This window comes from Marmota monax, unplaced genomic scaffold, assembly GCF_021218885.2.
Source record: "Marmota monax isolate L192 unplaced genomic scaffold, Marmota_monax_Labrador192_F-V1.1 WCK01_AAM20220418_F8-fsc00044, whole genome shotgun sequence".
In the NCBI taxonomy this organism is placed as follows: domain Eukaryota; kingdom Metazoa; phylum Chordata; class Mammalia; order Rodentia; family Sciuridae; genus Marmota; species Marmota monax.
In genome coordinates, this window is record NW_026695198.1 from 16,641,337 (window position 1) to 16,666,869 (window position 25,533).

Genomic DNA, 25,533 nt, shown 5'->3' on the forward strand with positions numbered 1-25,533 from the left:
GCCGCAGGCGGAGGACTCTGCATTTAGGGAAGAGATTAAAAAGGCTTAAATGACCTTGTAGGGAGTAAGGTCTGTATTTCCGGCTATTTATGCTCCCTTTACCAAGGAAATCGTCCTGTGTATCACAAGAAATGGTGCAAAGGAGACTCAGCCCCGGGAAGGGATTCTGAATGGGAAGGAAGAGAAAGAGTGGACCTAAACTTTGTTCGTTGGCAAATGCAGTTCTTTTCTAGGTCTTTGGGGGAATGCATATATCGAATAACAAGAAAGCGGGTAAAACTTGGCTTCCAATGGGAGCAACGTATCCCCAGATAGGGCGCCTACACAGCAAGCTCTGGTTGGGGGCAGCGGGTGGGTGGCCGGGCTTGCCAGAAGAAGCGGGTGCGGGTCGCGGTGATGCACTGGCTCTGTCGCACACCATAAGCCTAGTTGTGGACCACAGGCTCGCTCGTGTCATTTTGTGTGCAGTAATGAAGCCTGACGAGAGGTCTCCAGCTTGCCGATAGCCGGCTGTTGTCCTAAAAATGCAAACCATCGCCTCGGGCCATGGAATCGGGAACAGGCAGAGGACAGAGGCTCCGGCTGAGCGCCCCACTGCTCGCCCTCCCTTCAGCACTGGCAACTTGGATGTAGAAAGCTGGTCTTTACCCTTGTACATAAGGACACAGAAGAAAGGGATTTTTTTTTAAAGATGTCCCGGAGGTCGATGGTTTTAATCCTGACTTTTTTTTTTTTTGCAGAGAACATATCAGGGATGGGGGAGGAGGGATGGCTACGGCCAATCCTCCAGCCCCCTGTGTTTTCTCATGCAAAAACGCCTTTTGAGCTTGAAAGCTGCCTTTTCGGCTCCTCCCCCAAACCTCTCCCTGCCCCCTGCCCCATCCTCTCGGTTCTCTCCTTAGAGTAGGCGAGTCGATTTCCGCCACCTTTGGCAAGGCTTTTCTAACAATGGCTCATTAATATTCGGTGGCGCAGGCTTGCCAGGAGAGCGCAAGAGTTCTCAGCTCCCTGCCCTGGGCACCGAAGACCCCCTCGGGCTACTTAGCAATCCCTGGCCCCGGAGGCAGCCCTCCGCCAGCGCGGCGCTGTGGGGCGCTGCTCCAAGATCTAAGACCGATAAAAACAGACCTAGTCTGGGGTAGCTCCTCCTGGGCCTGAGTCATCTATGCAAAAACAAATTTGTTCCTTTTTGCAGTGTTTGTTGTCTTTGTCTTGAAACGTAGTCTTTACGCTTCCCAAGCAGCATGCCGGTCCTAAGACTGCGAAGACTTCTTTGACTCTTGCAGACACGCATTTTTGAGGTAAAACTTGTCCCTCTTTCCCTGGGAGGGTGTTATCAGCAGCAGCAGTTCACATTTCAGAAACCCTCCTCTTCCCTCATGTTAACCTCCTTGGAAGCAAACTCCTGAAATAGAGGGGGGAGAAATGCACTTTTCCTTGTGTTTTTAGGCATCTATTATTTCTATGGAATTCTTGACAGACAACAAAGAAATAAAAAAAAAAAAAAAAAAAAACAACTGTGGATTTTCTGCTGTCAAGGAAACAAGCTGTTCTCCCCATTTAAGGATCCCTTGGTAAGCCTGGCGAAAACTTTATTAACAATTGATGAATACATTCAATGCCTCACAGAATTCACCTGGAGTCATTTCTAGAACCACCAAGTGCTATGGGGCAAGCTTGGTGAGTCTCTGATTATGAATCCTGTCTGTGCAGAATGCCCCTGGTTTTCTGGAAGGCCTGAGGAGAGGTGCTGAGCCCAGCAGGTTTCCGCCCCAGGATGTGGAATAAGGTATGGACAGTGCTATCACTGTGGCAGTGAAAAGGGGAAGTTCCTTGACCTCACTCATTGCCGGGTCCACTGCCCACACTCCTATAACCAAAGACTAATTGACAAGAAAAAAAAAGCATAACAAATTTATGTAATTAAAGTTTCAAGAGGGGAGTCTTCAGAGACTTAAAGACCCAGGGAAATGTGTTTTTATGCTTAGGCTTGATAAAGAATGGACAGCCAGGTACCAATGTATTTGGACAAAAATGGTAGGATCTAGTGCTGATAAATGGAGGAACCTAGCTAGGCCTGTTTGTTTAGATGGTTCTTAGCTTTTCTGTGCTGCATTATCTCCCCCCACCACCTATGGGGCAGGAAACTTCTGGAAGAAGAGTCTTACGACCTACTTTCAGGGGAGATAGGTCAGAGAGTGATGCTTCTATGCTTTATGACTTGCTGTAGGGGGAATGAGTTCTGGTTTTTATGATCTGCCTTGGGAAGAAATGAGGGAAGGAGAAAGAAGGGCAGGAAAAGGTCAGGGTTTCTGAAGCCCTGCCAGTTTCAGTTCCAATTACTCAGCATACCAAAAGGCCATCCTTTGGGATATCATGTTCTAAGCCCCAGTGCTTCACACCTACATAGCAGTTTTTCATAAGCCCTTCCGCATAACCATCAAACTTGGTAACCCCATTGGGCACTCAAAACACTGGTTGGGGTTGGGGGTTGGGGGAGAGCAACCAACAGGGGAATTACCAGCAGCCAAGATTGAATTTCAAGTACAAGCCCATAATGTCCTCTTTCTGCACTTTTCTTTCTTTTGCATCTCTCTTTATTTTATTTATTTGCTGATAGCTTTCCTTAAAATCCCATTTTCCTGGAGAATTGAGCAGGGAGAGCTTCTCTCTTGCTGTGCTCATATCCTCATGGACTCTTTTCTTCTTGGTTAAGAATTAATTGTTCCACGAACCACTCTGATTTCAATACAGCTTTATAAACCTGAACTGTGACCACTTTAGGCAGTACTCTCTGGTTTTCAGAGTGATGTAAATGTTCTCTTGATTGAACATCACAGTGATCTTCTGAGATAGGGATCCTCCACTTTATTCTCTGCAAAACCCAGGGCAAGTGGTAAATTTATCCTTTCTCTTGGTCACCTTGTTTCCCTGCCACTCCCAGACACTTGATTGGCAACCAGTATATATTCATAAATGCACAAAGTCCATTCTCAGCCTATATGGTAGCAGATATGCTATGTTATATACCAAAAATGGTAATTCAAAGTAGGATTATATTCCTTTGACAAGAATACAATCGAAGTATTATGTTGTTTCAGAGAAGGCAGAGATACTTTTTTGGTGGAAAAAGATAAGATGTGGGTTAAAGACATGGCCTTTGGAATCATAGGGACCTGGGCTGAATCAGCTTCACAACTTGTTGGCTGCAGACATGAGAAAAATTATTCAACTTTTCTGAATTTAAGATTCCTCATCTGAAAAACAGGTTTATTTTACCCAGAGCATTTTCATGGGGATTAAATGAACTAATGTATATATGTAACTCATTAAGCCTAGCACAGAGTGAGAATGCATTAAATGGTAGCAATTATTTGAAGACTTTGCATACTAGGATTTTGACACATAGGGATGGACAGATAATGACATTTCCTATAAATTAAGAACCTATTTCTAAGGTTTCCTAGTCTAAAATCACATATTGAATGATACATATCCTCTTGCAAAGAAAGTGGTTACCAAGATACTTTATGATTTGACTAGTATTTCACAAAACTCTATCACTTTTTCATTGAAATCTCTTGATAATTCTTTGAATAGGTAATATCACATGTCCTTTAACAGGGGAGAAAATTGGAGCCCCAGGAGGTAAAATAACTTATTATCAGTCATATTTTTTGGGAGCCAGACTTGACTCCCTTTTCTGATCCCTGCCCCCAACTTTTTTTCCTTTAGACCTGTGCCTCTGACATTTGTCTAGGGCTTGTGGTGCACTAGGCATGCTCCAAACACTTTATATACGTTAAGTCACTTCTTTCTTACTGCATCTCCTTGAAGTAACACTGTCATTACCCAAAAATGGAGGGAAATGAGGCACAGAGAAGGTAAGAAATTACATGCCCCCATTTTCACAGTGGTATGGGGCAGAGATGCATTCCACTTCAGGTGGGCTGACTCTGGAGTCTACGTGATAGACCACGGATGACACTCTTCCTATGGGATGATGCATCTCCTGGTGTGTGCTCGGTGTGCTACAGTTTCTTTTCTCTGATTCCTTCTATCTTCTTCCAAGTTGAATAAGAACCAGCCTGAGCTGGACAGGTAGTCAATAGTTGTTCACCACACTGGGCAACTTACCTTGGCAAACAATAGCAGCAAATATTTGGGTTGCTCAGGTGCAGTGAATACCAAGGCTCTCTTTGATGAGGAGCAGTGTGGTTGAGGGGACATAAGGTTCAAGGTGCAGGGGTAGTGAGGGTAGAAGAGAATATGAAATTTGGAATAAGCAGACTTGGGAAGGAGACCATGCAGGGGTGGGGAACAGCTTCTCTGGAATCTCTAACAAATCACTGGAACATTTTGGATCTTAGCTAGGACATCTGAAAAACAATGAGGATAATATGAACACTTTTCCCACCTGATTCACATATTGTTTTGAGAATAAAAGAAAGCAATGAGTGAATTTGCAGTTTGTCCTGTAGAAGGTATATGATTATGAATCAACAAAAGACTCAAACTTTAATGTGAAATAAAACCTGATTTTCTATATTGGCTAGAGTGACTAGTGGGAATAATTTGTTTCTGTAACTAAACACAAAACTAGATCTCTATGACCAACCTTCTAACGCCACCTTGGCTTTTGAGTGCATTGAGTTATCTGCATTTTAAATCATGGCCTCAAAATCCTAGTCTTAGGATTTTGTAAAAGATGAGATTGACACAGCATGTTTAGCTCAGCCTGTTGTACAACAAGGCTCTTGAAGGGAAAGAGAAAAGCCAAGATATATTATGGATATTCTCGTTTTTTAATCAGCTAGGTCAACATGACTCTAATACTATTTAAAACCTCGCCTTATCTCACAAATTGTTTTCAATATAAAGATTATTGAAATCTTTATATTGGGGGTCTCATCAGCTTTTCACCTTTATCCAAAGAACAAAGAGGGACCATCTGGTCAGAATGCAGAAGAACCTCTTTCTATGCTGTCATTGCTGCCATCACAGTACTTACTGCAGTCTCTCTGCAAAGATTGTTATAGCTTCTTTATTTGTGGATGAGAAGGGAGGGTTCTCTCTGCCCACATAGGCCTGAGCCTACAAAATTGGAGCCCTAGGTGAGCAGCTTTTTCTGTCCCTATGCCTGCCACCCCACCTAGGCACAAAGTAACTCTAGAGTGATTGCCAACAGAAGTGAGCCTCATCTGCCTGATAGGGCCTATCCTCCTCTCCAAAGTCCCAGATCCCAATTCTGTATTTTTTTTGCTTGTAATGACTCATGTATTAGTAGCTCCTTTGTCTCTCCTGGATTCACCCTCGTCCAGGATCCAACTACTGCCTGTCCACATACTGCCCACCACCATTTTTATGGATAAAGTTCATTGGAACAAAACCATGGTCATTGGTTTACATATTGTCTGTGGCTTCTTTCCTGCAGCAGAGCTGAGCACACAAAGCCTAAAATATTTATTATCTAACCCTTTTCTGAAGAAGTTTGTCTAAGTACATGTGACCCTTAAAAATGCTAAGATGACAGCAATATTAACATAAAATATTCTTGGTCCTTTTTCTTCCTCTTGAAAGATTTCAAAATCAAGTAAATTGATGGGTGGAAAATAAATGTATGTGCAAGAGGTAATGCCACTTATCTGAAGTACCTTCCTTCCAGGTTCTTATCAAATCGACAGTGCATTCTTTTATACTCTTACCCTGCAATGATTTTTTTTTTCCCTTAGAACAAAGAAGATGAGTTCTAAGTTGGCTTGGATGTCTCCATTCCCAGAAATAGAAATAGGTAGCCAGTTTTAAATAGAAAATGATTCTGACTCACCAGTATCCTGAAACACCCTCCCAGGGATAGAAAGCACTATCATAGGGCACACCCAATCGTAAGGCGTCTCAAAATAATAGTACTAGTGGTGACTTCTGGTGACTTTTAGACCTCCTAAAGATTGACCGACCTGAAATCAATCTTTCTAGAAAGATTCTTTGAACAATAATCTTTATATTGAAAACAATTTGTGAGATAAGGCGAGGTTTTAAATAGTATTAGAGTCATGTTGACCTAGCTGATTAAAAAACGAGAATATTCATAATATATCTTGGCTTTTCTCTTTCCCTTCAAGAGCCTTGTTGTACAACAGGCTGAGCTAAACATGCTGTGTCAATCTCATCTTTTACATTTCCCGGGTGTTTTCTTCTTAGATCATGCAACAACCCTGTCATTATTTTAAATATTTTTGCCTGTAAATTGCAGAATACTTGATCTGATTTTAATAGGACCCATGTGTGAAATCCTTTACTTTTTTTTTCAATCTATCGTTCTGATTCTTTCTGCTCTTTAGTACAGCACAGCTTGGTAGCACTAGGTACGTCTTGTTGAAAGTATGTCCATAAATATGTCCCTTGCAGCACGGAACAGCTTGTTAAATTGGCAGTCCTCAGCAGTTTGCCTAGAAAAGTTTGCCTCACTTGCGATAGTCCAAATGTAGGGCAGAACACAGCGTAACTTTTTATCTAATTTTACCAATTGACATATTCTCCAAATTTTTAACTACCTCGTGCCTTTTCCTTATAGTGCCACCAACTTGACTTAAAAACTGGCTAAATGTTCTCACGATTGCCAAATGTGGATAAGGAAATTACCTAATTTAATACTGAATGTTAATTTGGGGAAAATATTGTAACTTAAGACAGGATGCCACAGTCATTGTGGGAAAAGTGCTTTGGCAGGAGCGAGGCCACTGATCTGTCTTATGGAGGGAGGAGGGGTACTGTTTTCTATCATGACAAGGGCAGGGCTCATTGAGTTTGGTCATTTAAATCTTACTGATTGACAAGCTGCTCTTAATGACACCCCATTTCTGATGTTGATATTCTTTGATAGTTTACTGATTTTTGGCATACTCTGATTTCTATCTCTCTTTGGGATCCTAGGGGTCCTAGAATTAGGGATGATATGTATACAAGGACTTTTGACCCAAAATTTAATGTCACAAAGATGAAACTTCCATATCACATGCCCACCTCTGTGAGAGGAGGCCAGGTTTTCTCCCTCCCTGTGTCTAGAGCATGCAGGAAGGTGGCATCACCCATCTCCAGGCCTTGGAACACCAGAGAGACCACTCTTATTTCCTTGTCATTGTGCTGTTTAAAATTTGTCAAGCTTCATGCTAGGGGGAAAAAAAATCTCACAGCCAAATAAAATATATCTGAATATGACCTTTGCAAAGGGACCCAGGCATGGGGTAGCACAGTGCAAAGACTGCGTGTTGGGAGTCCCTGTCTTGGGGGCCACACCTTCCAGATGGCCCTAAGTGGTTTGGGTTAAGTGGCCCCCCCCCAAAAAAAAAGACAAATGCATTTTCCATGCTTAGTTCTTGTTTTGCAATTTTACCGCCTAGTAGAGAATTTGCCAGTCTCTGAAGAATCTATTAGAAGATACTATTTGGGGAGCCATTCTTGAAAAAAGCCATCTTAGGTATATTGAAATGCAAAGTGGGCTTTCTAAAAATGATACCCAAGCTTTCTACCCACTTCTTGAGTATGGTTTGCTAGCTGCAGGTGAATAAGGACCACTGCATTTATATCATTTTAGTTTCATTTGAATTATGTGTGTGAAACCTATTATAACCTCTCTCTTTTTTTTTTAAGTGTGCTCAGTATGCTTCACAACTCTGTCTCAAAGTTAAGAGACAGAATCTGAAGCTTCTGACACAGTATTACCCAAAGTGGGGTATGAGTCCTGCTCACTTCGGAATCAACTTAGATTGTCATTTAAAGTGTGCATTTCTGGGATCTATTTTTAACTCCCAAATCAGAGTCACAAAGAATCTTGGTGACTCTGATATACATGAAAATTGGAGACTGCCACATCAAAGCTCTGTGTTCAGTACATTTTTGTGGAATGAATAAAAATAATCCAAGGGAACAAAGTAAAATCATTAAATCAAATAAAGTACCTACTTTTTATCATTATTAAATGTCCTTCAGCCTCTATGTCTAGTTGACCATGTCATAACTGTGACCAAGGACATTCTAAATGTGGAACTGTTGTTTATAATCCAAAGAAAATTCTCTTAGCTGGCATCTTGAAGAATATTTTCTTATATTCTTACAGGGGTCTCAAAAGCACATTTAAAATAGCCATTCTGGATTGTTTTACCTTTTCTTTTTAATTGAAAAAATTTAATTATTGCCAAAAGCTAGTTGCTGGAATTGTGTAAAAGTGTTTACAGATGCCTTAGAAAGAAAACAGCAGAATGTGGAACTAATTGTGTTGATTCAAGATAATTATGAAACATAAATGACCATTGCTTACCACAAGTCTCTTGACAGTTAGGGTTTGACTCCTGGGAACAGGCTCAAATGAAGTTAAAGAGAAAGAAAAGAAAAGAAAAGTGATATATGTGTGTGATAATAACCAATAATAATCAAACTAGAAAATGTGCCCCATCCCCAAGTTAATGAAGTTCTTTGGAGACATTTAGAGTACTTAAATCACATAAACTATTTTTTTTTAACAAAGTAAAGGTTTTTCTTCTAATTTCAAAGAAGTGTGTGTAAGTGTGTGTGTGTGTGTGTGTGTGTGTGTGTATATATATTAGTTTCATTTGAATTATATGTGTGAAACCTATTACAACCTCTTTTTTAAATTTGTTTTAATTAGTTACACATGACAGTACAATGACCTTGACATATCGTACATTTGAATCAGATGAGATATAATTTCTCATTTTTCTGAGTGTACAGGTTGCAGAATTACATTGTTCATACAGTCACGTATATACCCACAGCAATAATAATGTCTACTTTATTCTGCTGTCCTTCCATTAACCCCTTTCCCTCCCCTCCCCTCCCATCACTTCTCTCTACCCAAGCTAATGTGACCCACTTCTTTTTTTTCCCCTTACATCATCATACCTGTATTCTGTATATTTCAATACATATATTGAAATCTTGAGTTCCTATCACTTTGAATCCTAGGAATAAGAGGTAAATAAACACTCCATTTCCATTTTTGCTTCTTTTTTAGTGGAAAATGACACATTTGGGTATGTTTTGCTTTCATTTTTTTTTCTTTTCCCATCCTAGGTTGTCAGTGAGATTTCATGCTAGGGTTAGAACCGAAAAGAGACCTATGGATGCTACCAGATATCCTGGTACAACAGACCCACACACGCCTAATGCACTTCAGATCATTGTTGGGGTATTCACAGGCTGTCCTCAGCTTGGACCTTTTAGTCTACTGTGATCTAGTCATGCTATAGTTAGCCTAAAGGATGAAATTGGAGACACAGAAAAGGCCAGAAACTAGCCAGGCATGGTGGCACTTGGAAGGCTGAGGCAGAAGGATTGCAAGTTTGAGGACAGCCTCAGCAATTTAGTGAGACATATACAACTTAATGAGATCCTGGCTCAAAATAAAATACGAAATAAGAAGGGCTGGGAATGTGACTCAGTGATAAAATGCCCCTAAGTTCAAACCCCAATAGCAAAACAAACAAAATTTTTTAAAAAATGAAATAAAGTAACAAAAAGGCCAGAAACTTCCAGTGGGACTCACCACCAACAAGAAGTGCTAGAGGACTGGACATAATTTTGAACCCTCTGTTGAACAGCTCCATCTAGAAGAGAGAGTATCTTCTACCTTTGTAGAAGAGTAAGCTTCAATTTCACATTATTAATTGAAAGAGAAGCTGTAAATCAACATACAATCCATCCAGCACTCTCTGGTGGAAGTTGAGCCCCAGAAATCTTAAATATGCTACTAGCAACTTCAAAGCAAGTGAAAAGAAACAGGTGAAATTAACGATATATTTTATTTAACCCAATATTTCCACAAAGTCATTTTCACATTTAAAGAATGTAAGAATTATTAATGAGATGTTTAACATTCCTTTTATCACACTCGATCTTCGTATCTCAATTTGAATTAGCCACATGCTCAGTAACCACATGTGGCCATGGCGGCCATACTGAACAACACAGCACTGGATGGTTAATCTTTCATCCACAGTTGAGTTCTCTAAGAGACTCTCTTCTGAAGGGAGAATTTTTCAAAGGCAAAAAAATGTTGTCATTTCTGTTGTGATCTTGGGGTTTAGAGCTGCCGATGCATGTGGGAAACTAGTAAAAAGAAGGAGTGAGTGTGGGGAAGACTGTTTCTCTGGTGTGTGTGTATGTGTGTGTGTGTGTGTGTGTGTGTATGTGTGTAGGCTGCCTTTGAGTTTGCCGTGGCTGCATATAGAGCCTTTCTAGAGCAGTTAATTGCTGAGAGCCATAGCCCAGTGGGAATGATGCATGGCATTTTTTTGCCAGAACCAGAACGGAGTGGTTGAGCAAGCCATTGAGATGATAATGGTTATGTTAAGCTGTGTATATTAGACCCCTGCTGTCCACCTCGGCCTGCTACTTTGGAGTTCTCCTGGGGATTCCCGGAGAGTTCCCATTGGTTGGGGAAGTGCCGGAGGAGGGATTTCCGGTTTCCGGTTGGTGGTTCGGGAGAATTCCTGGGGAGCGTGTGTGGAGTGTGCTGGTGGAGTTCAGAAATAAAGTTTGTTCCTCTTGAGTGGCTCGTGATTTATGCCCAGCCAGACTGCGGCAGTTAATACTTGTCTTGTTGCTACATTTACCAGGTTGAGTTGTCAGACATTGAAGTTTGCAAATGTTCCAGACTCTGCTGCACTTTTGGACTATTAGCTGGTACTTTGAGATGTCTTTACAGGGTGATTATCCTCCATTGCTTGTGGTTGTCTGGATACATTTATTTCTGAATTAAAATACAGAAAATTATTAATCATACTCTTAATTTATGATACCGTATCACTGATCTGCAGAGCTTTATCTCTTGACTAACTGTCTAGATCACTTTTATGCCATCCATCCACCTATCATCACCATCATCTACATTTATCCATCTCTTTGTCTACCTATCAATTTCATTTTATCTCCATGTCTCAGTTTCTCACTGCCATATCTATTCTTCCATTCATTTTAATATGCGTGGTGATATTCTTTTGTTTTCATTCATTCTTGTAAAGCATGTGTGCCTGTGTTTTAATTGGTACAGCCATCATTATGCTAGATAGCTCATTATATTTTCTTTTTATCATCTGACCTACTGTTCCTAAGATCTACTCATGTAAGTGTGTCCCTACTCATGTAAGTGTGTGGACACGAACTCTATTTTTAACCCTGCAGAATATGTCATAGTTGGCATCTTCCATATTTTACCTGTTCACAAATTATGAGTGACACAATTGCCTTCTACATCTCATCACCACAAACAACAGTGTAATAAATGTCCTGGGGTATGTCTTTTCCGGTGTATGAATATTTTTGAGAATTACATCCAGGAACAAAATTAATGCATCATAGGAAATATTTAAGTAAATACTACCAGGGTTATTTCCAGAATGTCTACACCAGTCTATGCTTATATCAGCAAAAACACATGAATGTTTCTGTATCTCCATTTACCCTAAAATATTGGCATTCTCTAGCTTTCAAGTAGTAATCAATCTAATGAATTTCTTAAAATATTTAATGTTACTGTGTCAAAATCCATGATAAAAGCATATAATTGGGATGTAAAAATAGGTGAAAAGTCCAGTTTTCTATTTATTTTTAAAACATTTGATCACATGCTGAGTTGCAATTGTACTAGAGTAATTATGTCACTACTGCTGTATTTTAGAAAGACAGTGGGCCAGAGAGTGAAACATAATGATAAAGTAAATACATTCAGGATATATTACAGCCACTGGCCACTTTTGTATCTCAGTCTGGAAGGCAGAGACTTACCTTCTTTAACAGTCATCAAGTCTTTTCTGGGCTGGCAGTAAGTAGGGACCCGGGAACCTAGGGTCCTACAAGTGCCAATCAATTCAAGGGGAACCTGAAAACCAGTAAAATGTCTAAAATCAGCTTGTGCTATCTTACATTCTTTAGGAACCTGTCCCAATAGATCCTAGAAATGTAACTCAGGAACGATTACTCATGAGGACATTGGTAGTTTGAGTCAAAGGGGAAGAGTAGGATCCTGAATCTTGACGGACCAGGGGAACTAACCTGCAGTATGTCACATCAGTGTTGTTGCCCTAGATGGTAGGTTGCCTCTCAGGTACTGCAAGAGTGGCCAATGCTAAACAACAGTGTATATCATGACACTATGCACTGGAACAAGATCTAAGTTAGTGTAGACATTCAAAAGGGTCTAATATGGTAGGTAGCTGAAGCATGGTAGGAATCCCCTGATAGTGGCTGTTTCAGAAGTCATGTGAATAACAGCATCTTGGGGAATCTTTCTGTTTGAAAAGAAGACCTAATAATTGACTAAAAGTATGAAATATAGAGTCCAAGACCATCTAAGGAAAGACCAGGAAGAACCAGGTAGGTCTTAGGGACTCAGCCAATTGGCTCAGAGTATATGGATGCTGGAATTGAGGTCAGGTCTTAGTGAAGATTTGAAACTCAAAAAGACTTTTTGAGGACTTGAAGCCCATCCCAGATTCCAGATTTATGAATGCAAGTGTGGTGGAGCAGAGCCTAGTAATATACAGCCTCTCTTGGATGAGGAGCGCCAAGCCTGGATGTGACTGAACCTGCTATTCTAAACTCCCACTGCTTAGGGTCAAGGGGCTGGAGACAATTGCAATTAATTGAGACTCATATGTTCCGAAACCAGTGTAAAGATGGTCTCCTATTGTCAGTCTGACCATAAGGTTCCTAACCCACAGACTTGACCAACCATGAAGTGAAAATATTTTGGAAAAATTGTGCTTTTACTAACAAATATAGGCTTTTTTCCCCTTGTCATTATTTCCTAAACAATTTAGTATTAAAACTATTTACACAGCAGTATATATAGTATTTGGTACTAGAAGTAATCTAGAGATAATTTAAAGTATTTGGGAAGTTATATTTAAATAGGATGCAATTTTGCATAGTGGACTTGAGCATCTGCAGATTTTGTTTTCTGAGGGCATCCTGGAACTAATCCCTGGGGATATTGAGGGACAACTGTATAGTATCCCTGATTACACATATTGTTTTATGGATTCTGTTTGGAATGTACCAAGAGCATCCCTGTATCATTGTAAATAATAGCTTCAGTATGCCCGTGCCCTTAGGAGACTTGCAGTGAATATTTATTACATGAATGAATGAATGAGTAAATGCACAAGACAGGGATATTGATTTTTATGTCATGTAAAGCAGAAGAGTTTGGTTGCTATTCTGCAATATCAGTAATACTGATTGTGAGAAGGCAAGAGAAATGAGTCTAAATACTATAAATTAGAGAATATCTATAGTCAGAAAATAACAAAATTATAAATGGCAATGTGTAATTTGGTTTATGGTAAAATAATTCCAGAATGATCTCACACAGTTTTTAACTAACTAGTTTGTTTATATGGACTTCACCTACATGAGCTGAAATATAGTCCCATTATCCCTTTCACTACTTTATAATGTCTGTAGCCCAAAATGTTCTATGAATTTGTTTACCAGTACTACCTTCTGTGTTGGTTAAGAAGATCATCCCCTTCCAAACACTACTCTTTGGGTTTTAAGAGACTCCTTGAACAGAGGCAAAATGAGGTCATTTCATTTTTGTTACCAGTATTGGAATTCATCTCTACACACTCCCAACTCTGGCTGACAGCTTATTTGTGGAAGTGACTTCCAGTGATTTCGTTTACTTTGTTAGGTTTGTGAAGCCTCAGAAAAGTCTGCAGGATGTGGTTGTGTCCCTATAGTATGCTGTTTTTAAGTCCGTTGGGTATAGACCAAGGAGAAGGATAGTTTGGACAAATGGTAGTTCCACTCCCAGTTTTCCAAAGAATCTCCATACTGCTTTCCATATTGGCTGCACCAATTTGCAATGTTTATAGCAGCACAATTCACAGTAGCTAAACTGTGGAACCAACCTAAATGCCCTTCAGTAGATGAATGGATTAAAAAAAATGGCACATATATTCACAATGGAATATTACTCAGCAATAAAAGAGAATAAAATCATGGCATTTGCAAGTAAATGGATGCAGTTGAAGAAGATAATGCTAAGTGAAGTTAGCCAATCCCCAAAAAACAAATGCCAAATGTTTTCTCTGATATAAGGTGACTGCCTCATAGTGGGGTAGGGACAAGGAACATGGGAGGAATAGATAAACTCTAGATAGGGCAGAGGGGTGGGAGGGCAGTGGAGGGGGCAGGGGATTAGCAAGGATGGTAGAATGTGATAGACATCATTATCCAAAGTGCATGTTTGAAGACATGAATTGATGTGAACATTCTTTATATACAACCAGAGATATGAAAAATTGTGCTCTATATGTGTAATATGAATTGTAATGCATCCCACTGTCATTTTTTTAAAAAAAAATCAAATAAATAAATAAATCACATTTTAAGAAGAAGAAAAAGAAAAGTCTGCAGGAAATCCTCTGCTTCCCCCTCCCAGCTTTGAAATACTGTCTCAAAAGTGGAACTAAGTCTGTGGTAGTTAGGATTTGGACACGGTCCTTCCCTTCAAAATCAGGAACCAGTCCTGTGGAGGACGCCAGGGGAAAAGTTCATTGTCAAGGGTGAACGGAGTTAAAGATAATATAAATCTAAGCATCCACAGGGATAATAGATCACGTACGAAGTAATAATTAGATAAGTCATTACTACTCTGTAGAAGGGAAGAAAGAACTGAATACATGGGGCAGAGATGTGAGCCATTTGCCAACAGGATTCTGCCAAATGTGCGAACACTGGAGAAAGATGCCAAAGTTAGCAGGGCTGAGGCTGTACCTGCAGAGCTGAGGTGGAGGGGGGGAGCCTGAGGCTGTGGCTAGTTGCTGGGGCAGAAGCTCCTCCCCCTCAGTTTACTCCCAAGTGTTTGGGGGTAGACCTAGAAGTGCAGCACCTGCTCTCAGGCAAAAACAGGTGGGGGAGAGCTTTCTGCTTGGGCATCTCTCCTTTATGTGGTTACAGAGCAAGAAGTTTCATTAGGTATTACTGGAAAAATCAAAGTGGAGTCTACATCACAGTCCCAACAGCAAAGAACAGACTGATTTGATCTCTTCTCTAGCTGGTTGCACAGACTGTCTCTGACCCTAGATCCATGATCAGGGCTGGGAGGGATATTCTTCTTACCTCCTGAGAAATTAGGGGATAATACAGACTTTCTGCTTTTAATTATTGGCCAGTACTTGAATTAGCCCAGGTCCTTTGGACTCCTGATAGGTAAGGAAATGAAAAGTAATTGAGTGGCAGATTCATTGCCTCTAGCCATTTTCTGTCCTTCTAACAGGTATTAGTCAAGGTTTTTAGAAGGGGATGATTTTCTTAACCAACACAGAAGGTAGTACTGGTAAACAAATTCACAGAACATTTTGGGCTACAGACATTATAAAGTAGTGAAAGGGATAATGGGACTATATTTCAGCTCCTGTAGGTGAAGTCCACGTAAACAAACTAGTTAGTTAAAAATAATTTCTTTCTAAAAAATTTAAAAATTTTCCTCCAGCAGCAAACCAACCATCACCACCCTCCTCTGTCCACTTCCCCCTACATTGTTATTTAAATTTAGTGCATAGATAATAAAGCATCCTGGAAGCACCTCAATTCATTTAACCTGATTAGAGCTCCCAGTTCTAAAGCAATCACATTTTCTAAAGGGTAGTCTCTGACTGAGATTTTAATGGACATGTTCTCATTTTCTTGCTTTTGTGATAATTCTGCAAGATATTTAGCATTTTTGAGCTTCTGGCATAGTTTTCTAAGTATAAAACATATAATATCTGACTTCCAACATTTCTAGTCTCAAATGAAATGAGGAGCAAAAAGGCAGTATCCGTTAATTCATAATTAAACTGGTAGAGAAAAGAGAAGCACATGCCAGCAGATTGGTCCTTGGTGACTGATACGCTCCCTGCCACAGAGCCACCTCCAGAGGATGATTTATGATTTTTTCTAATGTTTCTTATTCCTGTTACAGCTAGAGAAGGTCATCCACAAAAGACAGAATCTGGAAAAAAGACGACACAGTTTGACTTTGGATGATGGCCTTTTCCTCCTTCCTTTCACTTAAATTTCAGTATTTACAGCTTACTAGTCTTAAATTTGACACTCAGCAGACATAAACTGTATTCTTGAGAGGATTAAAGGATTATTCACTCACTGGTTTAATCAGATTAATCAGAGATTTTGAACAAGATACCTAATGCCATTCACAAGACAAGATGTGTGATCACTGCTAGTTAAATTTGATTTGAGCACACACACATGCACTGACACCTGCGCCCATGCACACACTCAAGTACCAATACATGTACAAACAAGCACATACCCACTGATTTTTTCACATAACATTATTATTTGTAATAATAACTATAATAATGTCATGATTGATTTTCTTCTAGTACCTACCTTATCTAAGGACAGAAAGAAAAGGCTAAGTAGCTGTATGTTGCTTAATGGTATTCAGATTTTAATTATTTTGTTCATTATAGGTTATTTAGCTTTATTTTCATAACTGCTCTTTTGTTGGCATACCATTCTTTATAATAATCTCTGGAACTTTTTAGGAAGAAATAATTATTTTTTTACTCTCTGTGATGTAAATCTTGAAATTTGAATATTACTAATAGAAATTATCGTACAAAAAGAAATATCCTGAAAAAAAAAACGGATTTTTATTATTATTATTTTAATTATTGCTTTTCCATTCCTATTGGGAGCTTAAATTCTAGCCTATATTTATTTTTTATTTTTGTTTTATTCATTTATTTTTTATTGGTACATTATAATTATACATAATGGTGGGATTCATTATGCCATATTTGTACATGCGACATTTATTTTAATAAACTCCTTTTTCCCCCCCACAGAAACAGGAGGCAGCAAAGACCCTTTGTACTGTAGACATATTAAACCAGGATTGGGACCAACTGTCTTATTGTATGAACTCTTGTTTTAAAGCAGCCTGAGTTAAGCAGATTTTGTTGGATTTACTTTTATTTGGGTCTTATGCTGTTTGGGAGATAAACATTGTAATATTGGAAATATTCTCAAAGATGGGAAGAAACAAAATTAAAGTGTGAGCCCTATTTGTCCTCTCCATTAATAAGAAACATTTTGATCTAAGAACACTAGAGGCTCCCAGGAGCAGAATTTAGACATATCTCCATATTGGCCTCATGATTCTGCAACTGATAGATTTTGAAGCTCTTTGCTTTCCATCTAGAATCTAATTTATTTCCAGCAGTTGCACATTTATTATAAATACTTCACTAATCTGTTTGTAATACTCATTAATGTTTGGCAAGGATGCTGCCTTAGATATGGAATACCAATACTTGATATTTAAATTTTATAATACTTTATATTTTTCAAATATTAGATTCTTCCAGCAATCCCATGAAATTAAAGGGCATTCTAATATATATTTTACAAATGAAGAGACAAGTGCTTTTCCCAAAGTTTAGCAGTAGAGTGAAGATGAACATGCAGATCTATAAACTTTGAGTCCTATATAATGCCACTCCTTTCCCTCTTGTATTTTGAGATATTTTCCCAGTCATAGTTGGGTTTGCAGAGAAAGTAAGCTATACCCATCTTGCATGAGGAATGGTGTGTGTGTGTGTGTGTGTGTGTGTGTGTGACCTGCTTATAGCTTAGTAAGTATATAGGTATTGTTTATAATAATAAAATAAAACAAACAATAGTTCCAACCTAACAAAGACTAAAAACTAAAAACAGAAAATAAAAGTGAACAATGAATTCCAGTCAGTGTCCTGGGCATTTGAGTTACCATACAACTTCATTGCTACACTAGAGCCAAAAGTTAGTAAAAAATGATGTGCTGTTCTTTCAGTCTTTCAAGCACTCTGAATGCTATCTCACTTTTATAATGCTTATAATTTGCCAGGTGTGCTACCTGTATCATCTCATCTAACCCTGACAGCCAACCTGTGTGGTAGGTTCCTTATTATGGCCCTCATTTTTCAAGTGAAAAACCTGAAACAGACAAGTAATATGCATGTGTCAGGTTGAGGATGAGACCTAGAGCGAAATCTGGTGTCTCTGTTCATCAAAAAGTCTACGTTGAACACTGTGCTTTTTATTTTTATTTTTTACTAAATATGATTTCTGTATGGAAACCTAATAATCTTAATGATTATATGTGTATTTGCAGTATTATCTTTCAACAGAAATGGTGACATTTGTTCTGGTTTGACATCATTTTTTATCATACTTTAAGGGCTTAGTACAAGGCAGATACATGTGAGATGTTTTCTATTTATCAAAGATAATCCTCACTTGAGAGATTGGTATTGTTTAGCACATTGACAGAGAATATGCGGCCTGGAGAAAGTAAGTGTCCTGTCCAAGTGCAAGGCCAAGTAAGAAGCCTGATTCCATGCTCTTGTAGAGACAACCCCTCCTCCACAGAAAATCTTAACTAAACTTCTTCAGAAATCTTCACCATAATTGATTTGAGGACTATTAACAAAAGAGTCTCTACAAAAGAGTTCAATGTAGGTAAACTTTCCATTTTCCTGTTGCTCTATTTTAATTGGCCATTGGCCTGGAAGAAATCAGCACTCCAGGTGCTGAATGCCCCTTTACTAGTTTTTCCATAAACATTTATCCAGCATAGTAGTTTGTTGAAGTGTGTTTGCAAATGCAAAATGTGATTTTTTAAAAAAATCCTTTAACAAGGCCTCTGGCCTTGAGCTGGAGCTTCACAGAGATGTCTACATTTTTAAGATAAGAAAAGTTACCAATTGGACTCCATGGTAACAGCTGGCAGGGAGAGGAAAGAAAGGGGAGAAGAAGCTCTCCCTTTCTCAGGTGTTGTCCTTGAAGGGTTAACTTGCGCAAAACAGTGGGGGGGGGGGTAGCTGCTTTTGTGTGAACTTCTACAGACTGTGAGCTTCTGAGCCCCTCCCCTTACACGCTGGGTATAAAGTTCTGAAAGTACCTGAACTCAGGGGATTAATTGATTACAGTGAAAGCTGTACCCCCTGGACCTGGCTGCAGCCAAATAAAGCTGTTTCCTGCTATCTTCAGTGCCCTGCCTCGTCTGTCCCCTACAACACTCTCTGGCCTTTCTTTGCACCTTGACCTCTTGGTTGTAAATGACAAAACCAGAACCAGAAATAAAGATGCTCAACATTTGGGATTTGCAGAATTATCCTCTCCCCACATGGGGGCCAGGAAGCTTTCATGTTTCTTAGCACATTTCATTAACCCTAAGTAATCAAATCCAGTTTCCCTTTTCTCATCCTGGGTCTTCATAATCTTTTTTGCTTTATAAAGTTACATTTTGTATTTTAAATCAAATGCATTCTATCTGATTATCTTCCATCTTTTTTTTGAGAGGATGGACTATATTTGGTAGTTTGGTTTTCAATATGCATCCCTGTAATTTTGTTATAGCACAATGGAGCAATGTGATGTTACAAAGGTCAGGATCAGCTGTTTAACTAGGTAGAGTTAATCCCAAACTGATTCCTGTCTGTGCTGGGGATAAATATTATGTACGGTGGGGAGAATGCTGGTATTTTAAAAATCCATGTGCTTAGGTATAATCCATTATAGGCTAATATTCAGGGACCAGGAGTTATTTTGGATAGGCATGACTAATTGTTTTGTTTGTGTCTTTAAATATCATTGCCAAAATATCTCAGACAGTATACATACAAATCTATTGAATTCAAAAGCCCCACTTTATCTATAGGAGCTACTTTCCAAACTCAGTGGATGCCTGAAATCATGGATGGTACTGACCCCTAAATATACTATTTTTTTTTCCTATGTATACATACTTATGATGAAGCCTAATTTATAAATTAGGCATGATAAAAATGAACAACAATGACTAATAATAAAATAGAATAACTTTACAGTATACCATAATGTTTGCCTTTGGGGAGTCATTATTAAGTAAAATAAGGGTTACTAGAACATAAACATTGTGATACTATGACAGTTACAGTTAGTGCCTCAGTAACTACCAGGCAGGTAGCTGGCCCAGTGTGGATATGGTATACAAAGAGATGATTCACATCCTGAATAGAATGAAGCTTGACAATGTTAGATTCTACCACACTACTCAGAATGGCATACAATTTAAAACTTAGGAGTCATTTATTTCTGGAATCTTCCTTTTATTCTTTTGATCTTGGCTGAGTGTGGGCAATTGAAGCTATAGAAAGGGAAACCTCAGATAAGAAGAGACTACTGCATACCCACATACAAACACATATGCACCAATCCCCCAAATTTAAAAAAAAAAAAAGGAAAATAGAAAATAAGAGCCAGTTTAAGGGTAGGAAACCATAAACCTCTTCTTTGAAAACACACTTGTGACGGAATTAAACCACATTAATTTTCTTCCTCTAAAAATATTTAGTAGTGGTTTTTATTCTGTTAAGACCAATTATTTCCTGGTACGGTAGCACCTTCCTGTGATCCCAGCAGCTCAGGAGGCTGAGGCAAGAGGATCACAACTTCAGAGCCAGCCTCAGCAATTTAGCAAAGCCCTGAGCAACTCAGTGAAACCCTGTCTCTAATAAAATATAAAAGGGTTGGGGATGTGACTCAGTGGTTGGGTTCAATCCTTGGCTCAAAAAAAAAAAGAAAAGAAAAGAAGAGAAAAAAGTAAAAAGAAAGAAAAAGAAAAAAAGGAAGGAAGGAAAAGAAAAAGAGCAATTTTATAGAAAATAGAAGGAGAACTGGAAGTTTGTGAGCTAAATAAGTTTTGTTTTGTTTTATTTTTAAGATGAAGTTGATTAAAACATTATTGGCTTTTATTCAAATCCCCACCAGAAAGATCCCTAATATGCAAGCAAAACGTGTAAAATAACTTTGGACCTGTGTTTAGACCTGTAATTTACTTGAACTCAATTACTTTTTGAGGAAATGTAGGTATGGAAGAGGAGCCTCTCTGTGTGTGTGTGTGTGTGTGGTGTTGTGTTCCTAGTGGGATTTCTCAGCTGGTTTTCTCACAATTACTCTGTTGTGGCTTACCCTACCTTCCCAACACAACCTGATATTCTGGAAGAGTCAGCCCTTGGGGAGTGGTGTGTAAGAGGCTGGGACTACACAGCTCACAGATAGAGAATTTTCATTCTATTTTACTCTAAACCAGAAGATATCCTGTGACTGTCTCCAGGATCACTCAGATTTAGTGTCTGAGCAAAGATATTGGATTTAGGTAATTGCAACCATTGGGTTATGTGGCAGTTACTTGAAGTGAATGATCCAAATAGGCAAGACTTCAAGGTTATGGGTCACTGGAAATATTTCCCTGTTTTTTGTGGACAGCTGCTCACTGGCAGGGGCTTATCCACACAGAGTGTATATGAGAGAGAGGGAGAGGTAGAGAGAGCAAGGTTGGGGGGTGGGTCAACTTCTAGGCTTGCGGATAGTGTTAATTTCAAGGGTAGTTGTGCAGGCAGAGGAGGTGAGCCTCTTAATGAGTCTGCTTTTCAGTCAGCTGGAGTTTGGGAACTATCCTAAACCTTAATCTCGGTCAAATATTTACATGTTAAAAAAGTGGATTTAAAATGTATGTGTTTTGTTATATATAATTTGTACCTAAAAAGCCCAAAAGTTGATAATCACTTTATTTACAACTATAATGTGTTTATTTTTTTGCACATTTCAGTTTTACTATGGATTCCTTTAGACCCCTTGATGAATCTCTAATAGTGAGTGGCAACGGTGGTCTGGGAGAAAACTTGCCTATTTTACCAGCCATCCTGTCTGCCAGTGGGCACCCTGACCTGTACCCAGCGCTTTGTCTATGCCCGTCCCTACCCTCATGTCTCTTTCTCAGCAAAGAGTTTCCTAATGAATTTTTCAGAGTTCCACAGTACCTGGGGGTTTTCCATTCTTGCTCACAGTCACCAGCATCTAAATCCCTCCCTGGACCCTTATGCTTTGACACACAGGTGGTCCTTCTCCTGGGACTATTTCAGAAAGAATTTTAAACAAAGAATTTTAAAATATGTAAAGCAAACTAAAAACCCTTAAATGGAAAAGAACGAGGCCAATACCACGGAAACCATATTCCCAATAACAAAAACTGGGATCACATTGCTTTATTTTTCAAGCAGGGCTCCCTCCTGATCTCTCTCAAAAAAAAAAAAAAAAAAAAATCAACACATTAATGATGCATTTGCAAACAAACTTGTTTTTACCTAATGCTGACAGGCAGGCGGGGTGGGGGCAGGGGCTAGAGAAGAGCAAGAGAGGCAAGGCCAGGGGATTGCTTTGCTGCACTGTCTTGGTTTCCCAGCCTCGGCTGATGGAATTATTGTTTATTTTTTTAATTTTCGAAGGTAGGCTGATGACAGCTGAAGAAGACTGTATTTGCTGAGGAGCAGCATGAGGGTAGAGAGGAGCAGAGCTCCTGAGGGAGACCTAATGGTTCCTCTCCTTCCTGCACGGAGATAAAGACTTATAATAAGCGTGTATGTTCACCATCTGGCTCTGCGCATGTGGTCCTTATGGAGGAGAGAGCAGCGCAATCTGTAAGTGATCAGGAGCCATGGCGCTCTCTCCAGAGAATCCACGATGCAATCAAGGTGACAGATGGCATGGCCACTGCTGTGGCCTCATGGAGAAGATCAAAATCACCTTCAATAAACTCTGACTGAAATGGGCATGAGCACCTCAAAAAAGTCAGTTTGTCAGTCAAACTGCCACAGCAAGCTGCACTGGGGAAACGCAGCGGCCAGCTCTCTGTTTTCAATCGTTTCCGTCTGACTGGGCCTGAACTATGATCTTTCTCAAATTGTCCTTTCTGTTTAGCTGAAGCAGGCCAGCAAATTGCCAGATTCATTGCTTTATTGAAGAAAATTGAAAACACGATGTCCTCAATTCCGGGGACGCACAGCTGGCCAGTGCTGGGACACCCAAGCGCAGACAGTGGACCCCACTTCTTCAGCTCAAGTTTGCCCAACTTGAGGCAGATTTTTGGACATGAAAATAAAATGCAAATGTGTGCCTGGCAGTAGTTATGTAAGGGGTGTTAGGTATCCAATAAAATGTTGTAGAATAAATAAATGATTGAAAAGAGAAAGAGGAAAGAAGGAGAGAAGTAAATAAACTTTCGTGTTGTTAGGATTAGGCATTTTCACAGCAGATCACCGACTTGATGGAACTGATATCTGTTTCCATTTCTATGCATATTTATTGCCCATGGTTTTCCATGGACTTGAAGCCCTGGGCATAAGGTCGATGAAATATAGATACATTATTTTGTCCTAAGCAGTTCATATGGAGTTTCAGGGGCAGCAAGTTCAGACAAATTTCCATTCTGTTCCCCCCAGCTGAAAAATTTCCAAATGCTCCAACTGTTTCTATATCTAGAAGGAAATGAGTATAAGCTACCTGCAGGAGAAGAAAAATATACTACTCTGCTTTGCTAGGTAAGGATGCTGATTTGGGGGTCAAATATGATGGATCTTAATGAAAGAAACCTCTCCCCCTCCATCTCCCTCCTCCTCGTTTGGCAGAGTTCCACTGTTGTTCTTTCTCTGGAGCTCCAGGAACTGTGGATTGAAAGCAAAAGTCGACTTTCCCAACCTGGTGTTTTCCCCAAGTACCTAATATCTGCTGTCTGGTACTAGTGTTTTATATGTCTGTGAGGGAACTTATAATATTTCAACTTCCCATTGGTTTTCCTGTTGGAAACTGTAACCTTCTGGCTTTGTGTTCTTGCTCCATTTAAAATCCAAATCCTGCTCCTGCCTGTTCTTCATCCTCCATGTTGTAAATTATTTGTTTTGATGATTGAGAAATATTTTATTGTTGGGTCCTGGATTCTCATAAAGTCATGATTCCTCTTATAGGTGCAATCTGAATGCTAATGTTCTGGTGTAGACATTTGTAACTATAACTCAAGGGGCCTCATTCCTAATCTGTGTACACAAAATAAGAGAAACCATGACAAAAGGCTCACATTTTGAGTGACAGGAATGGCTAGCTCTTGAGACAGAACTGTCTTTTTACAGGGCATACAGGTGGAGCAGACTTATTCCTTATCACAGTGAGGCGTGGCTTCCTCGGAATGGAAGACTAAATTTATTCAGGGGGAAATACTCACTGAATGCTGAATACCTACTAGGGGCCGGCTTTGCAGAATTAAGAAATAAGTCTCTGTAAAGGAAAACAGCCATTTTCATGGGCACGGTTCTCTGCCTGCCCTTTCTTGCCTGGATCTAGCTCTTGGGAAAAGGCATTGCACCCCTGTCAATGTTCAGCTCTTGTGCAATAGCAGGGCCCCGTGTGGGCTGCTGGGAGCATGCTATTGTTACACAGGAGAAGCTGTGTGAGATGTCATCTTGGCCTGTGGCTTTCTGTAATGACAGGTTCTGTAATGGACATGTTCATCAATGCTGCCACCAGGCGGGGTGGCAGGATGGGCCATTTCTGTTTTGGTAGCAGTTCCTTTCCTCAGACTCTTGCTGCAAGGAGTAATGCTTCCAAAAGGCAATAGGCCCAACCCTTCCTTAAGGGAAAGATTGCATGGGGAGATTCAGCAGGGTCCAGATGGTTAAGGTAGCCTACATTGCAACATGAATATTCTGAAACATACCTCCAGCATGATATTTAGTAATCAGAGCTTGGCCTAAATTCAGATAATTATGTTCTGTCTCTTTGTGGCATGGACCATCATCTGATTTATGCAAGTTATATAACCATATATTATTCTTCTTCTTTGTATTTGTCCTGTTGTTCCCAAATAACACATTACTTTAGAGAAAGCTTCTTGAGATAATGTTAAAAACTTCAGTCAGCAGAACTTAAAAAAAAAAATGCTGCATGTGCATTTGCTATCTCAATTTATCCATCCATCTATTGTCTATCTAGACACAGGGGGCAGGGGTAGGATCTATAGATCTTTGGGTTCCACCTGCCCCTGGAATTCATAAAGGAGCAGCCACAGGAGAATGGCCCACAGTCACAATAAGGGGAGTAACCCCAAATGAACTAAGTAATTTTTAATCATGGAGATTTTTTTTAAAAAATAAGTACAACACTGAAGAAAAGGCTACACAGAAATGTAAACACCCACACCCATGCACACAGAGGTGTGAGTATGTGTTGAGACATTTCTAGTGAGGTGATAGAAATCTTCAGATTCTTCTTTCTGTTTTGGTGAGCTCTTGATTGCTCCAAGTTATTTAATGCATTCATATCAAATCTTTCTCTATTAACTGTATTAGGTTAAGGAATATGCATCTGCAAAAATGTACTTATTAAGAGAAAAATTAAAAGTAGATCATGTCATTAGTAAATATATACCTTATAATATATGCCACAAATGTTATGTTTTTGCAGATTCTCTTTGTCTTGAAAACAATAATGGAGTAAGCATAAGTAAGGAAATGCAAAAGGGAAGCATCTTGCACATGCAGCATTATTATTCCTATTTTAATTGTCCAACTTTATTTTAGATTATCAGACTGCAAAATACCCATCTGAACTATATGTACATTGAGTCTGGCTTTATTATGAAAGGAT

The 25,533-nt window shown here is 39.4% G+C and overlaps 1 long non-coding RNA gene across 1 annotated transcript in view; it reads left to right on the forward strand.

Annotated features, from left to right (window-relative positions):
• The first annotated feature begins 928 nt into the window (after positions 1-928).
• The window catches only part of LOC131423583 (uncharacterized), a 36,687-nt gene continuing 12,082 nt past the window's right edge, over positions 929-25,533 (forward strand). Inside the window, exons 1-2 of the long non-coding RNA XR_009225317.1 lie at positions 929-1,301; positions 1,714-1,789. This is a non-coding gene — a long non-coding RNA (uncharacterized LOC131423583). The remainder of the gene's footprint in view (positions 1,302-1,713; positions 1,790-25,533) is intronic.